This window comes from Nanorana parkeri, unplaced genomic scaffold, assembly GCF_000935625.1.
Source record: "Nanorana parkeri isolate BGI_ZX_2015 unplaced genomic scaffold, ASM93562v1 scaffold633, whole genome shotgun sequence".
NCBI classification, from domain to species: Eukaryota; Metazoa; Chordata; class Amphibia; order Anura; family Dicroglossidae; genus Nanorana; species Nanorana parkeri.
The window spans coordinates 402,838-421,904 of NW_017306901.1; positions in this window are offsets into that span (position 1 = coordinate 402,838).

The following is a 19,067-nucleotide window of genomic DNA, read 5'->3' on the forward strand; positions in this document are numbered from 1 at the left end:
AGCAAGATCTCCCATCGGGTTCTTATTCGTGAAAAGCGTAAAGGTAGTTGCACGACCCAATTTTGTCTTGTACAATCAAGCGGTAGCCTTAAATAGGGCTCTTGACTGGTGCTACCATGGTGACACCAAGTAGTGGGTTGACTTGGAATATACACTCTCTTCTCATCCCTTATCAACAGCTCTGTGCATCCCCCCCCCCGAAACATAGACACTTAGCAGTTGAATCTTCCCCTCTAACTACGGTTACTCTCAAAGTTTGGGACAGATGCTACAACCGCTTGCTACAACATTACAATTCTCCATTGTTACCACTCACTGGATGCTCATACTTTTTAATCGGGTCTCAAAAATGTGGGATTCCTTAAATGGAATTCCTCTTTGACCCTGAAATTACATCAAATATGCTTGGGAACCAAATTGCTTTCCTTGGACCTGGTACGGGAAAAATGGGATACACACCCTTTCCACTCCTTATCATGGAATCTCCCGGATGTACAAAATTCTTCTGGCTGCCTTCTCGCAAAACACTTTGCTCCATATCTCTCTTATTGGGAAAAGGAATTTGAGATTACTCTTGACGAGGCGCAGAAGCAATACATTTTTCAAATCAACTTGTTTGTTTATCAGTATGCAAGTTACTGAGTCTTCATTTAAATTCTTAGCTCACTGGTATTACACACCAATACATCTTCACTCAATACAACCCTTTAGACCAGCTATTTGGAGAAATTGTGGTGCCAAGGCATAATACTCTCATATATGGTGGTCTGGTCCCAAGATTATGAGCTTCTGGAATCAGGTTGTTCATTATATATCTCTCAACTTGACCCACTGGTGTGCCTGCTACATTGTTCCCTATTACCAATACATTACTGTAAGCGATTTCTAGCTCCACATCTGCATAATATAGCTAAATCTCTTATTCCATTACACTGGAATTCCCCTTTAATCTCCTCTATTAGAAATTGGTGTGTTCAAATTGACAATCTACGACTAAAGGAAGAATTAACCCATTCCCTACATGATCACTCAAGTAGATTTGAGGCACTCTGGCAACCTTGGCTCAAGTTTAAGGAGCAATCTCTTTATCTGCAACTGTGTATTGACCCAAAAAAAACACATCAAAACGACTACAAAATGCAAGCAAAACACATTTAAATGCATGAGTTAAAAAAAATAAAACCAGTGGAAATAGGGTCTTAATGTCTTCCACTCATTTGTGTAGTGATTTGGACTGATCACAAATCGTTATCCGTCACTAATGGACCATTTTATAGGCAATGTGTCTATATGTATAAACTTTATAGAGATCTGTGCCTTCGCCTGAATTTCCAGTGAATTAACTGTTGACTCAGATAGCTGCAGTCAAATGATATCTCAAAGGACTTGTGTTTCACAGTTTAACATCTTTGTCTGATTTCCAACTGCAGTGTGTTCCTTGAATATCCGCAGTGTCATTGAAAACTCTCTCCAAACCATTACGTAGGGATACAGTTCAGGTACATTAGTTTATACCCTTTAAATGATTCATTTTAACCATGACGTGTTGAAAGTAAGGTCTTGTCATTGTTGCAACTACATTTATAAATAAGTATCTAAGCACAGCAACAATAAAAAATAAAATAACACATTGATATTGGCTTTTAAGGGCAAGTAGAGATGGTTCTTCAAATATGCTCAATGTTTTTACAACAACACTTATTTTAAACACAGTAGTGTTAACTTAAATAAAATAGTCAATTAATCACCCGTGATTACCACAACTAAGAATAAATAAGTATTACACACATAAACAAACATGAAGTCATTGTGTTTCCTTTTATTAAAGGGTATCTATGGTCAAAAAATTAAAAATAAATATATCGAATTTTCATAAGTTCTATCCTGCTCTTAATAACAATATCCATCTAGAAGTTTGTGTCAACTACATAACTATAAAACAACAAAGCCCTGTAGAGGAATATAAACAAATAAAGCTCTGTATCCATATATCTTCCCATTGCAGTTGCAAATTTTTATGTTGCACGATATTAGCGCAACTTCTTATCAAACCCCAAAATTTAGTGTAAAATGTACTTAAATGCCCCAAAACACAGAACAATACAATTTTTTAAAATAAAATAAAAAAGATGAGGTTACAACGAGTAAATAGATGCCCAACATGCCCAGGTAAAAAATTGTGCGCGCCCGTAGGGGGGGGGGGGGGGGGATCGAAGAACGGAGGTTCGTCCTTCGTCCATCTCCTCCCCAGCTCCCCGCGGACACCACGGAAGCCTGTCCCGGGCCCGTAGGAGGAGCAGCGGAGCCCTGGAAGCATGCCAGGGGTGTCGGGCAAGGGGGGTATGGCCGCTTCACGGGACTTAAAACGATCTGGCGACAGCTGAGCCACCAGAATCGCTTCTATTGTAAAACCGACAGTTGGCTTTACAAGTTTAAACAGAGTCTGTTTAAACAGCCCCGATGCTGGCGACGTACACTGTACGTCGTCAGTCACGAAGGGGTTAATCTATTTTAAATGCTGATCAAATCACTTACAATGGATACTGCTCCTTGATGTTTAAATGCTTTAGTTTTCTGCAGAATCAGCTGGTCCCAGGAGCACTGGTCCTGATATCCTATTTTAGGGTGGCTCCTTTCCTTAGCAGGGTCCTATCGAGCCACCCTTGTGTGTGCTAGTAAGCTGTGTGACTAAGTACTTGAGCTAAAATGTAAAGAAATACAGCTTGTTCTATATTGCAGGAAACCTGACAAGAGAAGTAATTTTATTTTGCCATTGAAGGAATGGGAGCACACACATTCAAAGGAGCAGATCTGGTACAGTTCTGGAGATCTACTGAGAGTAGAAGGCACCCATTTTAAAAAAGTGAAGGGACTTGCAATCCAGACTTTGATTAGAAAGATTCCGTCAATTCATATGTCAAAGTGTTGCAGCATTTCTATTCACAAGGATCATCTGACATCACTGCCGAGATAGCAAGTAAATGAGCTGCAAGTTTGACTTGCTAAACTATTGCAGACTTGCCAAGCTTCACAATTTTGTTGCACAATTACAGCAAGTCTGCATTGCAAGTCTCCAGACCAGCAAACTTGCAGAGCTCTTGCTAAGACCTGCAGGACTCTTGCTGTAGACTTGCCAAGCAAATTTGCTACAAATTCAAAAAGTGTTAACTAGAACTTGTGCTGCAAGTCTACAACTTGCCAGGAATGTGTGCAGCAAGTTAACAAGAATTACAATTTAACCCTGCCACAGGTTTGTGGCAAGTCATCCTTGCTATCTGGGTGTGTGTACCTTGCTTTTTATTATCTATGGACCTGTTGAGACACTAGATGCATGTAGTGTGGCCAATGAATAATAATCAATGCAGTGGTTCCTGTGTCAGAGCAAATCCCACTAAATGTGATTGGGAGTTGGCTGATTGGCTTCAGGTCCCCTAAAGTAAACCTGTGCTTTGGCTTTGCAGAGCAAAGCTACATGTTAACGTATACAGTATGCTTCCTTCCCTTACATTCTGAACTCCCTCTTCTTTCTTTCCCCTTTGGCTCTTTTCAGCTCACAAAAGTATAGAGAGGCAACCATGTGTAAGCTCTAAGTCGCTATTGGAGAAGGGTTAAAACCTCTGTCTGTTTTGTTTTTTGTTTTTGTCAAATAAATTTTTATTTAATATAAAAAGTAACAGGGTTACAAGATAAAGCATGGTATATGCACAAAATTCCAATGTACAAAGCAATAGTACAGTTTCATATCGGATCACAGAGATGGGTGCGGGCTACAATGTTAGGCTTCCTGGTAGGGCTAGTAATCAGTCGCATGTGCATGTGTCCGTCTCTGTCTGGTTTTTATTGCTGTGGCCCCATTGGGGGACATTTTTTCTCACTTTCAGATGGAATCTCCCAAATCTGCCTGACAGTTAATACCAGAAGTCTTTAGTGACAATTTAAACATGTTTTATTTCCTTTACCTTTCTATCCAGGCTACAACAATCAAGACAAAGGGGATTCAGACTAATAAAAACCTGATAGGGGTTTTAACTCATCCCCATTTTACCCAAAACAAGAAACTATAGTTGTGGCTGAAAATCCCCACTTTAGTTCATTAAAATATTTTTTGGCTGGATACAGCATCAAACACATTACATATGTGTTATTGGTGTGTATCCCAATAGCTTCCTCTCACTGACTATGTCGGGTGTATCCCGATAGCTTCCACTCACTGACTGTGTTGTGTGTATCCCAATAGCTTCCTATCACTGACTGTCGGGTGTATCCCAATAGCTTCCTCTCACTGAGTGTATCGGGTGTATCCTGATAGCTTCCTCTCACTTAGAGCTGCCCCCCTCAAAAATGCTAGATCTTACACTCAGCGCACTGCGAAAGGCCATAAGGAGAGAAGTGTGTTAGCAGCTATTGTGAAGAGATGCGCTGCTGGCCCCGCTCCCTCAGCTCTCTCCACCATTCTCTTATGATCCCACAATGCATCAAGTTTTGTGAATGGAGGAGAAAGCAGTCGATGACAGAATCTACTCCTCTATTCACAAAACGTGATGCATTGTGAGAGTATAGTTAGAGAAGTTCTGAGAATGGAGGAGAGAGCTGAGGCGGGCGGGTCCAGCGGCACAACTCTTCAGAGAAGTTGCTTACAGACTTCTCTTACAGCACTGCTGAGGGCAATATCCGTTAGCTGTGAGGGGGAAGTGAGAAGATGATTTGTACAAAAAGCAGCAGCAAAGGAAAAGAGATACACACCATTTCACATGTCTAACACCAAAAACAATTCATCTTGGGTTTTAGGAGGCGCACACCATTGCATTTGTTTAAAAACAGTATTCATTTATTGATTCCAACAGATTTTTTTCCAATAAAATATCATCTAGACATGCAATAAATATAGGCATAAAAACACATTATTTTTGTCCCCTCCTTTACAATATGCCTCCCGCAGCCACATTTACAATCTGGTAACAATATGAATACTAATTGACCAATATCGTCCAATATTTCCTCTCAGTTCATTCGTGTGTATCTTCACAATCATATTTCAATTGTGGCATGCGTTTATTCTCCCAGTGCGTTTCACTGGTGTGCTTCCTCGGGGAACAAGAGGCAATTTTTCTAGTCCAAACGAAACACATAATTACTTGACTGATTCATCACCAGTTATATCCATTATATATATTAGTATATTTTTATATTGTCAAATAAATCAAAAAGACATTTTTTTTTAGGAATTGTGTTTGTTTCTCCTCAACTTTGTGGTGTTATAAAAAATCACCTCCAGCACATACTACCATAAGTACCAGAGGAAAATGTATAAATATTTTCCATATGTTCTATATGTTTAAATAGGTCTATATATGATCCAAAATGCAACCTATTTAAGGTTTTACACATTTGGATCATATACATGAACATGAAAGAGGAGGAAAATGTTGACAAAAGGTTGCTACGAGCGGAAGCACGCTGGATTTCTTGTTTAAAGTCCTCTTAAAACCCCAGATTAATTATTTTTGGTGTTATTCTATAATAGAGAGTGAGGTGCAAATCGAATTGACTAACTCTGGGGATGTATGTGAGTGACCATTTCACATGTCTAAGCCTTGGAGAAAGGAGTCCACTCTATAGCCAACTTTCACAGATTGTCTTTTTTTAAACTAGAGAATCTAAATAGCTTATTTGGCAGACATCTTGGCTTTTACAGTTTCCACTTAAAATCATTGAAATGTACAAAATGCAGGTGAAGCTTCACATTTCATGCTGAACAGTTTATTTTTATGCTAACAAGAACACTGGACACCGCATCCCAAATGTTCACACAATGGATTTCCGTACTCAGAGATCTGTCACAAGACGCTGTTTTCCTTCTTCAGTGGAAATGAAGTCTCTCTCAGCTTTCTTATTGCCATCTGCATCGCATCAGGGAGAGATTAGAAAAATAAAATGAACAATGACTCAAAGCACATAGGGTCTAAATTGCACCCTATAAATTTAAAGTCCCTGATTTCCAAAACTAACTCAAAAGAAAATGGAAAAATCATCTGCTTCATAGACTCAGATGATCCTTCCATGATGTGGAATGACCATTTCAATCCTTCCGCACAGACAGACTTATAAGCAGAGTAAATTATGATACCTGTGGTTTTGTACTATATGAACTGAAGATATGTTATTTGGTTGTTTACATATAGGCATCTAGTGTAAACCCTTCTGGTGTAACAATTGGGGTACAGTGTACATTGGCTTTTTAAGTTATCTCAATAATTGTCAATATTTTGTTACACACATAGTCCATGAGACAGGTTTGTTTCCTTTTACTTTAGATTTACTGTATGTATAAGCAATACTGAGATCAGTAGTTTATGTTCTACAAATATTAACAGGCAACACAATGATTGAAGATCTCTGGAAGAACTTTACAAAAGTAAAGCTTAATAGTAAATAAAAATGTACAGTGGCACTTAAAATCCTCCACCCAAAACTATACTGATAAGTGAAGTTCATATTTAAAGGATATCTGTACTTTAGAGCAAAGTGCACATATCTTTTTTGCCACCCTTCCCTGGCCTAGCTTTGCCCATCCTCTCCCTCCCTTTGTTTGAAAGTTCATGACACAAGATGTTGTAGAGCAGAATACAATGTAGACACAGCTTTTACTGGTACTAAGTAATCAGCGGTGGAAAATCAACAGCTCTTCTGTTTTCTGTTTAAATATTGTATGCTACAACAGAACACTACAATGAGCCAGCAGCTTTTCACGCTGCTCTTTTTCTTAACGCTGCAAATTATTGTTTAATTGGTACTTTACCGCTTGTCCATGTGATCTTTCCTTGGGACATATTAGGTGATACATTTAGCTTTATTGCACAGCTTTAAATATTAGAATCTATATAGTTAAAAACACTTATTCATTTTGTTAATCAGAAAATACTGCACAGTTTACACTGACATGGTCTGAATGTTATTTCTACTCTGCTGTCTTCAGATCTTCATGTCATTAATTACATAACAGCACCCTCTACCTGTAGACTAGGGAAGCACATACATTCAACAACACCCTTTATCATGTTAAATCAATAAAAGGGATCATGTTTTTCAATATTTAACTAAATACTAAAGGAGTGGCAGGCAAGCCATCAACAAAAATGTATTTACTGTTCTGATTTTATGGCACGTACTATAAACAGATGGCATAGACATTTACGGTAGCGTCTTATATGCATTCACACCCAACCATTTCAGGGAATAGGATGTGCTTGATAAGATAAATTTAGCTCAGTGTTTACTTTCTGATAACCTCTAAGTCATGTGATAACCTAGGCTAAGATAAGAAAAGCTTTAATCTTGCAGTACAGCAAAGTGTAGCATTTTATAGGTATGTAGGAAAAGAAATGAAAGTGTATCTAAACTAAAAAACTAAAATTTTATATATTGCAGTCTGCTAGTTCTGTAATGGCTACATTAGATTTCTTTTTCAGGCTTTTGCCTTTATTTTCACATGGTGATCCTGCGAATAACACACTTTCTGTACTTAGGCCTGGTTAACATCTCAGCATTCCAATTGCCACGTGGATATAGTCAGTAATAGAAGTCACCAGCACTCGATAATATGTGCAAGAAGTATAAGCGCTTTTTATTGCACTGTCACAGGCGTCATTAAGTTGGCTTGATGGCTTAATGACGCTTGTGACAGTCCAATAAAAAGTGCTTATACTTCTGCACATATTATCGAGTGCTGGTGACTTATTACTGACTATATCTCACATGTCGCCATCCGTGTTGTTACTTCAAGCCCCAAACTTCTGTATTTGAAGGTCTATATGTTGTATTGAGTGCAGGTGATTCTTTGATACTTCCCCCTTGGATATGACCCCGTTGCAATCAATGAGGCCACGTGGGAAATGCGCGCAAGCCCTGAGATGTGAACCAAGCCTTAAAGTGACACTAACCTCAGGAATTAAAATTTAAACAATAAGGAATTCAAATATATAAACTATTAACAAAAATGTATCTTATTTGTGTATCACTCCGCTGTGGATCCTCAAATCATCTCTGAATTCATGCAGACACTGTCCTTTCTTCTGCAGGGTGGCTACTTTTGTTCCCCATGGTCCCTGTGTGTGTTGTAAAGTAGTCACCGCTCCAAGCTTACTCCTGTGATGTAGTACAATCTCATTACAAATTAGTAAACTAAACATGAGATTGTAGTCCATCACAGGAGTGAGCTTGGAGCGGTGACTACTTTACAACACACACAGGGACCATGGAGAACAAGCATAGCCACCCTCCAGAAGAAAGGACAGTGTCAGTATAAATTCAGAGATGATTTGAGGATCACAGCCAAATGATACACAAATAAGATACATTTTTGTTAATAGTTAAGGTACTTGAATGCATTTTTAAGATTTAACTTAAACTTTATTTTAGAGTCATTTTTAAGTGGCTATACTCACTCATTCCACTGTATCTTTTTTTATTATTCTTTATTTCAAGTTTTACATAATATAATTCCACATCAACATTTAACCACCAAAACAGACTTCCTCCTGGGCATCTATCACATATAAACATTTCATCATAATATATTCAATAAATAAATAAATAAATATATTTTTTTAAATGTTATAAAACATATCTTCTCTTTTCTTCTCTATTATTACATATTACTTATCTCCACCCATTAGTGCCTCAAACAAGAGATGGGTAATAAAAACCCATCAAACAATACCTGTTTAAAGGGTAACGTGCTTATAGAAATAATTGCACCTGTGTCATTAAACCCATAAGGAATCACATATCAAATCATAAAAAGGCAAATAAGAAATTACAACATTCCTTAAACATACATAGCAAAACAAAAGAAAGGGAAGAGAGGGGAGGGGGGAGGACCATTTAAATCCATACATCTCAACATTCTGAAAACATTATTAAGATGCCAAGGACATCACCAAGGCATGATCAATATTTGTCTTAAATTCCAACCAACTTGCCCATATTTTATAGAATCGTCCATAATAACCTTTAGCTGAGAATACCATCTTCTCCATCTTACAGATCCCATCAATTTTTTCAAACCACTGATATAAGGGAGTGGTAGAAACTTTCTTAAATACCGTGGTATCAGAGCTTTTGCAGCATTAATTAAATGAGGGATCAATGTACGTTTATATCTAGCTATAGATTCTGCAGTGCAATGCAATAACATACATCACTGATCATCCTCTATAGGAGAACCCATCATTTTTTCAACATAGGTCCTCACCTGACTCCAGTATCCTTGTATAGTGGGGCAGGTCCACTAAATATGTGCCAATGTACCCACTTGTCCACATCCCCTCCAACATATAGGGAGAGATCATACATCCTATTCAGTCTGGACAGAGAGAGATACCAGCGAGTAAGCAGTTTATAATTCATCTCTTCTATGGTACATGCCATCGAAGAGGTATGTGCCAAAGCCAATACCTTGATTTTTCATTCATCAGATAGCGGACTACCCTAGTCCCTCTCCCATTTAATCATAAATTCAGGAAACTTCGGTCTCCCAAATTTCAGCAAAATTTAATAAAAACTGGAGATACACCTTGTAGGCCCACTACCCGAAGACAACATGACTTCAATGGGACTGAGCTCCCTTAAAGATCATAAAGGCTTTGGCAGAGATCCAAGCAATTGCTGTAACTGTGAATATCGACAATGATCCATAAAATGTCAGGCAGGTAGAATGTAAGAGGGTCTCCAAAGTTAGTAGCACTGTGCCCCTAAGCACATGATGGAGACGAATAGGCTTGTCTACATGCTATTCATTAAACTTCATGTCCCATTTACCTGGAATAAAATATCCATGTCCTGTTACGGGTAACAGAGGAGAATTATATGGACAACCAGTTTTCAACAAAGTACTATCCCACACTAACAAAATTGACAGTGTCAGGGGTGAGGTATCCGAGGAAAGACTCCAAAACCGTCTGGGTATCCAGAGTTCATTTTCGATCTACTCAACATACTCTCCAGGGTAACCCATTGCTTAGTCTGACGTGCATATATCCAATCTGCAACTTGAGTAAGCATCGCAGCATGATAATACAGTTTATAATTGGGAATTGCCAGACCTTTTACTTTAGAGTAAGCTAGCACATAACCTGAGACACTTGGTTTAGTACGTTTCCATATGTACTTGAATATCACAGACCTCAATATTTTAAAATAGTCATTCGTAACCCTAAACGGAAGCATCTGAAAAAGGAAAAGCAACCTAGGCAAGATATTAATCTTTATAACATTTACCCTTCCCAACCAAGTGTGACAAAGCGAATGCCAACTTTGTAAATCCCCCGTAATTTAACTCTTTAGTTTGGAGTCACTTTTAAGTGGCTATGCTCACTGATTCCACTCTATGGAGGGAGCCATGGTTTTCACCCAGAAAGGATGTCAAACATGTCTTCCTCTTTTCATCCTCATGTGAAATGTGTGGTGGGGGATTATTACGGTTTACAGAAGGAAGAAGGTTTTTTTTCAGCTGACAGGAAGTGACAAGGACACCACATTTTTGGCAAGATGAACAGGTATTTTCTGCATTTGCTGAAAAATAAAAAACAATGTAGTCACCACATCTAAGGCCTGGTAAGCTGTAATATATTATTTTTTTTCTTTTAGGTTCAAATACCTTTTAACTCATACCTTGTAGAATCCCTTCTTTCCCCTACCACCATCCTGCTCTTTCCATTAATGGTTTAAAAGGAACTTAAACACATTATACTACCCTAAACTAGTGTGAAAAACAGCTCTAGGTAAATGGTAAAAGTAGAGCTGCAGCTAACGATTATTTTCAAAATCGATTAGTTAGCCATAAGGAATGCAAGAGCACTGCTACAAGGACAGTAAGTAAATTGTGTTCCTATTGCCTTTCTGTATACATGCAGAAAGGACTTTCTGCAGCATGTCTCTTCGGCTAAGAAAAAAATATTTTACTATCTATTCACAAGCAGTGTGTACTCCCAGCCCACTCCCTGTATCTATAGGATGCCAAGTATTAAGTCAAGTGCAAGTATATGTTATCCCAAAAAGTTGTATTGCACATATAAGTCTGTGTTTTAATTTTGTTTTTTGTAAATCTAGCCTGGTCATTTTTATTGCTTTAATTATGGTACTTATAAATACATGGTTAACCTTCCCTGTTCCTGTTCTTCCCTTTTTCATTCTGACGAAGCCAAGCATTGAAACAGAGCCTAGCCTGAGTCTCTGTGCTTTCTCTTTGGAGATACATGATCCGATGTTGATTCACAGCGTGCCTGTATCTCTTGTGGTCAGTTTCTCTGCCATTCCCCCAACCATGCTGTATTGATAGACTGCGGGTCCCAGCAGGATTCTCACTGTCAAACGGATGTTAGAGTCCATAAAATGTCTAATAACTGTGTTGATTAAACAGCCAACATTGTTCAGGGAAAGACACAACCCTCTGAAGGAATGGACTTAGAATTTAGATCTTATTACATCTATGGGTAATTCTCTTAAAATTTGTAGATTGCAGGCAATGATTGGAGTCCAACAACCTAACGGCCAAAACAAGCTGATAAAAAAGGTTATTAAAGTGGAACAAGACTTATCAATGTAACTCTTCCAAAATAGTTTACTTCTCTGGTAATAACTGTCAAGGTTGCCAGTGTGCTTATTTCAGTTCTCAACCAAATTTTCTAGCCCTAAAATGGCTGGTGTTATAGCTAATCCAACACGCAGTGCAATGGCAACTGCAATCCAAATAGAGGCTAAGATCGCACCTTCCTTGGATGTAACAGATAGGAGGGTGTAGTTCTGCTTTAACTTTTAAATGAAGTGCCTGCAATTGTAGTCTTTAAATACTATATGCTATATTACCTTGGGATTTTAATATAGTATGTTCACAAACATTTAAACTCCTGCAAGCATGATGACTAAATCGTGGATAAGGGATTACTGACAATAATGAATGATAACGGATTTCTCACAATAATGGATAAAAAGTGACTGTTGCATTTACCAGAACCTGTACAAGATTTTAACAGAAGTCTCTCAATTTAGGTTATGAAGACAGAGTACACGGTAACGTTTTGTTCACATTTTCTAAGTAAAAAGAACAATAACTGACTGATCGCTGAGATTTCCGGCATATTTCAGCCACAACAATAAAAGATGATTGCTGATTAGTAGCTATGGAGTGCTGCACTGTGAACATTGCCGTGTAAAGATAATTCTTATCTTACAGCTTTGGGGAACTAAAAATAAACTTCTTTCAGTAAAACTTGTAAACAACTTTTACCCACTTACATTTAGAAAGGAATGTACAAAATTTGCACAGCATAGTCAAAAATGCCCTTGGGTCACAAATGAATGATGGTGCCAACCCAGATTTCTAGAAAAGTAGAATGAACTTTGCTACAAATGCAAAATCATATGCCAAAAAATCCCACAAACCTAATGGTTTTTTTTTTTAAACCATACAAACAAACAATTTAATTAAAATATAATTTAAGCAAAAATAAACATTTGTTACCATTTGCGGACCATAAATAGGGTTTCTGTTGTTGTCTTTGCCTGCGAAGTGACATATATGTATTTGGAGCAATAGCACATCTTTTCTATGCACAAGGGAGGCTTTTAGTTTTCCAGTGGTTAACAATTAGGGCTGCTGTTGCTATCCTCTTAAAAATAAAAAAATTACTTATTGCCTGGCTGCTTATAGCTTCAGTACCTTCTCAGTTACAAAAAGAGCAAGCAGATTAGAAATTCAGGACTCCAGATCCACATACTTGTTCCAGGCCAGAGGCTGAAAAACATTGATGCCATTAAATTAGCATGACAGCCAGACAACTTGCCTCTAGTTTCTTACTACATGTTTCCTTTAAATAAATTAAAGAGGCACTTTCAGCTAAAGGCCATTCAGGGCAAAGTGGCAGTGTTAGGCCTCATCCACACAGTCGGCTGGGGGGGGGCGGTAAAATTAGCTTGTCACATTTGTCAGACGGTATCGCTTGCCAAACGCAACCATTGCATTCAAATGAATGGAATGGTATTACGCTAGAAAATACCCACTGGGGGATGAGGATTTCAGGAGGCGACAGAATGGCCTCCTGAATGCCGGCAGCCACTGTTCCGCTACCCTCTCAAAAGCAATCCTGCCATCCATGTGAAAGAGGCCTGAAAGGACTCTGGAAGGAGCAGTGAAAAAGAAGTTGCATGCTTCTCAATACCCTGTAGCGCCAAGTATTTTTGACAGCTGAGACAGGGGAAGGTGCCACAGGGAGCACTGGCAATGTAACTTTTAGGGTGTTGGGGGAGCCTCTTTACACAGATACTATCACTTTGCCCTTTAATTTGTACACACATGTTCTAGCACTACCCATATACATGGCCCCTGTAAAAACTGCCATACTTGCAGAAAACTGGTTTTCTCCACAACTACACAGCCAGTGTTTTACTAATTTCCACAACCAACACTGTACATGGGCACACAGCTATCATTCATTCAGAAGATGGGTAGATTGCACAGTGTGTTCCTTAGTAAGGATATAAATAGACTTTGGAACACATTTACATATTATTTCAAAACACTCACTGCATAGCCATTGTTTTATGAATCCTCAGATCTTCACACATGTAAAAATTAATTAACTAGCTAAGATCTAACATTAGAACTATCAGCCCGAAATATCATACTATATGTTTGCTGTGTCACCTTACATAATACAACCATTGCCTTTCTGATGGATAGGTATAAGTAATTTCTTTAAATTGGTTTTGTTGCAACATAACCAGTTTTACTGTTGTTTTTTTTTGCTGAAATAGAAACTAATCATTTCGCGTGTTGCTTAGATTAAATTTTCTTCAAAATGATCTATTTTTTTTCTCCTTTTGGGTAGGGGGGTAGGATAATTTTGTTTGTTTCATTTAGTGTGCTTTGGATTCCTAGTTTTATTGTTTTTTCTTTTTTTTCCATGTGTTATTGGTGTACTGCTACATTTTTTATTTCGCTTTTTTGCTGTAAAAAATGTAAAAACTGTTGGTTATGTGTTTAGATGAAGCCCTGAGATCTTGAGGAACGCTGAATTAAGTTTTACTTGTTTCGAATGACATTACATTGGAAGACAGCATTATACAGTACATCATACAAAGAGAACTTCCTGAATATATCATAGATAAGCATGAACATACAGACTAGCATTGCACTACAGCACCATTTATAGTTCAAAAGACATAATATATGCTGTTCTATTTCCAACAGAAATTAGGTTGAAAGGGGGGCATGTTTTGACACATTGGGCTGGATTGTTAAAACCAGCTGCTGTAACCGTCAAGAGCCATTTAAAGCATATTCCACCATTAAAAACCATAAGAAACTATTTTTAGTTGCCTTCCACACTAACTCCGATATATATTTCACCAAAATAGACATGTCTTACTGCCTAATTTCGGGAAAATAAAAACTCTAAAATTTCTCTTAACTATACTGAAGGAAAGCAATTGTGTATTTCTTACAGCATAAGAAAAGGCCAACACTAGATATTGCCAAACAGCCGTAATAGCCATTAATAAGATGGGCAGGTTTGGGCAGATGAGTGGTGTGTTCCATGGTGAACATGTAATTGATATAGTGTAACACAGTTGCTTATTATTTACAACAGTCATTGTACAATAAAACAGCATGTAGACCAGAAAACGTTAGAAACATTTTGGCTTTCTACAGTTGGTCATAGGTTGTATGAAAAAGTTTCAACCAATGACCCATTGTGATATAAGGTTAAAGGCTCTGATAAAAGGGGTAAATACCCTGAAATGTGTAACCACCAAAGGGGATTTCATTCCACTGACATATTTCACATTCCATCAAACTCCTTTCCTCTCAGGCCAGCTAGAAACGATTAGAGTACACCTTTGCTACTGAGGTTCTCTGACTATACAGCTTTGTGAATATATGAAATGCTTGACTCAAGTTTGAACATGCAACACTTTTCTCCACAATCCAGTGCACTTTGGCTTTTTTGTTTAGATAATTTGCTCTATATCATATACATTATCGCCAAAATACAAAGCTGGTGTACCACTTATCCCCAAAGGAACCACTAGTTGAATTGGGCCCTCCTAGCCAGTGTACCCACACAGTTCCATAACTGCCCCAAAGCACTTACCAACCCACAGGGGAGACAGATGAACTAACATCTATACTGCTGATCTTTTGCTTGTAGGGAATTTATTTGATAATTTCAGGAGAGATGATTAGGAAGCAGGACACCCATGGTCCTACAGGTTCCAGAAAGAGGACAAAAGTACTAACAGCCTTCACAGATACAGAGCCTTTAACCCAGGGGTCTCAAACTTGATCCCCATGGGGGCCACTAGACAAATTTTCTTCTCCCATGGGGCCACTTGCAAATTTCATAAAATGTCATACTTCAAAACAAAATGTATATATACGGTACCAGTGTTGAGGTCTGTGTGTGTTTAAAATGTCAGTATGTGTTTGCTTGTTATGGTTTCTTTGTATGCAATGCCAGTATATTTCTTGTGATGGTTTGTGTGTGTGTATTGTCAGGATTTCAGTGAATGATGTCAGTATGTGTGTTAATGTTTCTGTGTTTGTCATATGTGTGCAGTGTCAGTATACGTGTGTATTTTTTCCCACAGGTTTTAATTCACTCACACACAAACACGCACACAGAGATAATACGTACACGTGCAAAAATACGCACACACAAATACACAGAAATATGCACACACAAAGATACGCACACACAGAAACACACACACACCCCCACACAGAAATACATACTACACACACACACACACACACACACAGATACACACAAACTCACACCTTCGTAAAATAAAAGAGCCCCCTCATCTGCTTACATGTTTTGCAGGGAGTGGGCACATTCCACATTAGTACAGTGTGGGATTAGTATGGTCTGTGAGTGAATGCCAGCACCGACAGGAGCAGCTGTGCGGTCTGCATCCGACAGAGATGCAGACCATGTAGCTGCTCCTCTAAGTCAGGTACGTGGTCCGTGACTGAGAGCCTGTCTTGTCAGCCGGCTGCGTGGTACCAGCTTTCTGGCCGGAATTAGCCCGCAGGCCAGTACTTTAAGACCCCTGCTTTAGGCCTGTAAATTCAACTCCTGACTGTAAGATACTGGATGTTGCAGCTACCATATCAGTAGGGAAGAAATCACCATACTTCAAACCAGGACCAACTTCTCAGGCTCATTGCACAGGCAGAAGATCCTGCATGACATCTACATCCTCAGGCTTCACTTACTAGGCCTGGAACCCAGGCTTTGGTCCAAGCACATGGTCACCTTCCTCAGACAGCAAGCCTATGAGGATCAGACAAGCCACAGCATTCCTCCCCCAGGCAGGAGACCCAGTCATTCCTGAATATTTATACCCTCTCCCAGCCTGCACCACTGACAATAAACCTTCTAGTGGTCATGAGGCATAAATATTCCTAACTCCCATTAGTGCAGCCTCCCACACTATTGCCAGGGGCACTCTCCAGCAGCAGACAAAAGCGATCACCAGAGCTTGGGAGAGACCCATAAAGGTCAAACTATCAATCAGAATCAAACTGACCACAGCCTGACAAATTCTACATTTAAATAGCCACTCCTACTTAGGGCAGGGTGGCTACACCTGCAAGAATTGGCAGAGGAAGGTGTGTGGTTACATTGAAATAATGCATTTCTCTCTGTTGCTGTGACTTTCCATAATTGAACAAACTGAGCGAACAACAGTACGACCCTACCCTGACTATGACTGGATTAACTGAGGAGAAAGTCTGATGGATAGGCAGTATTCAACAGGGAACCCCCCACCCCCCAGTTGCCACCAGCAACAAGTGGAGCATACCAGAAACAATATCAATGGCCAGGAGTGACAGGAAACTTGTACCAGGAACTATGGCAACAGCTAGGAGTGGCAGGAGGAGCATAGCAGAAACGCTACCATCAGCCAGGAACTATGCCAACGACAAGGAGCAACAGGTGAAGCATTCCAGGAATAGTGGCTACAGACTGTGTGCACCAAGCAATGGTGGCAGAGGTGCACTGGACAGGCTATGTAAGCAAGAGGGGGCTCATCATCACATGCACAAATGTTGCATGAGTGTCTGTCCACAGAGTACAAGGCCCCATTAAGGATGTGGCTCAGTGACATGGTGGCATTTGATTGGCCAGGTTGCAACACCCAATGTAAATCCCAGAGGTGAGCGTGGCCGCAAGCCCTAGGAGCCCGCTGGAATGCGAAGGGTACATAGCTTCTACAATAAGGCTAAAAGGTATGTTCAAATGTTATAATGTCCAGTAAAGGGTGTCTGATATTTCCAGTTCCACATTTGCTTCCTAACCCGTGAGTTGACTATAAAACATATGGAGTACATCTGGTGTATTGTTTCTTTCTGCTAACATTTTGTGCACAAGGTTTTACTTGTTTATAATGGAGCTTAACAAGTATGGTGTGCACATTTATGGCATACAGGAGGTACATTTAGGGAAAAAGTGTTCTTTATTACAATTTTCTTTTTTTTCTGTAAATTTTTTGTAGAAATGATAGGATGCAAATAAGTAAATAACTAACAAAAAGGAACACAGGGAAGAAGTATAAAAACACATAAATGTATTAACACAAAGTAAAGTACTAATTTGAGCATATCTAGTTTCAGATCAAATAAATGAACCAAGTAACTGGTAATACAGTTTGTCAGTTTACATATGTATGACTATAATATATGTCAAAGAAAGTAAATTTCAAAGCTGTACAGAAATGGCTTTAAAAGAGGTAAATCTGGAAAGATTTAGAATTTGCTTATATGATGTATTGTATTTCAGTGACAACCAATTAACCCATATTACATCAAAAAGGACTGATCTTATGCAAAGACTGTCAACATGTTTTATCCAGGGGTCTCTATAAATCAGGCTCAGAATGAATGTGTGCTCTGCCATATAAAAATGAATTATATGTGCTAAACATAAATAATTAAAAACACACAGAACTTAAAGCTAACCTGCACGGCAAACAGCTAAATACAGTCGAACCCCGCGAAGTCGCGGTTCATAGTTCGCAGCCTCAGTCGTTTGCGGATTTAAATGCCGCCCAAACGTTCTGTCACACAGAACAGCCCTGTTTGGCAGAAGACCTGCTTTTCTTCTGCTGAACTTAAATAACACTTACAGGTCTTGTCCCTCCCCCTGCCTGTGAAAGAAGAAGCAGAAGACTGATGAGCTTAGCTCTCTATCACTTTGTTCTCCCTTTCTTTCCATTCTTTGTTAGCAAATGAGTGTGACGATAATGAGGTTTGAGCCTAATAATATTAAATATATCTAGCTAAAGCAAATGCAGTCTTTCATTGTAGGTACCTTAGCCTGACTACTTCAGGTCTCTTCAAATTCCAAAAAACAGAGATCTGCTAATCTGTGCCTGTAATTTGTATAGTTCTTAAGTGAAGCATTAAAACTGGTTCCTCTGGACCTGGCATTAATCAGTTTAAGTCAGGGGTGGCAAACACAAGGCCCGTGGGCCGAATCCGGCCCGCCGGACCTTGTAATGTGGCCCGCACAGCAGCCAGGGCCGGTCCGCTATGCCGACTCTGTGCAGAGCAGTGTCTACTGTGTGGTAGCGAGCAGAGCCGGCACTACCACACAGTAGACACTAGAGGGCGCTGGTGGGGGAGGCCAGAGAAACACCTCCTCCCCCAGCCCTCTCTTCTCTGTGCTCTTTCCGGAGCTTGCTGGTGCTGTTCCTGCAGCCTGCACTGTCCCAGTACCGGCCGAGATATTAACATATGAGTGGGCTGCGGTAATTTGCATATCAATAAGCCGTGACCCATTCATATGTAAATATCGCAGATCAGTCATATGCAAATCGCCGCCCCTCCCCCGCTGCTAAGGAAGAGAAGGGAAGAGAAGACTGCAATGATTGTGGCAGGCAGTGTTGAGGTCACCACCGCTGCCACCCGTCCTGTCAGCTCTCTAGCTCCTCCCGGCCGCTGCAGCTACAGAACGGCCGGGAGGAGAAAGAGAGAGCTGACAGGAGGGATCGCAGCTGCG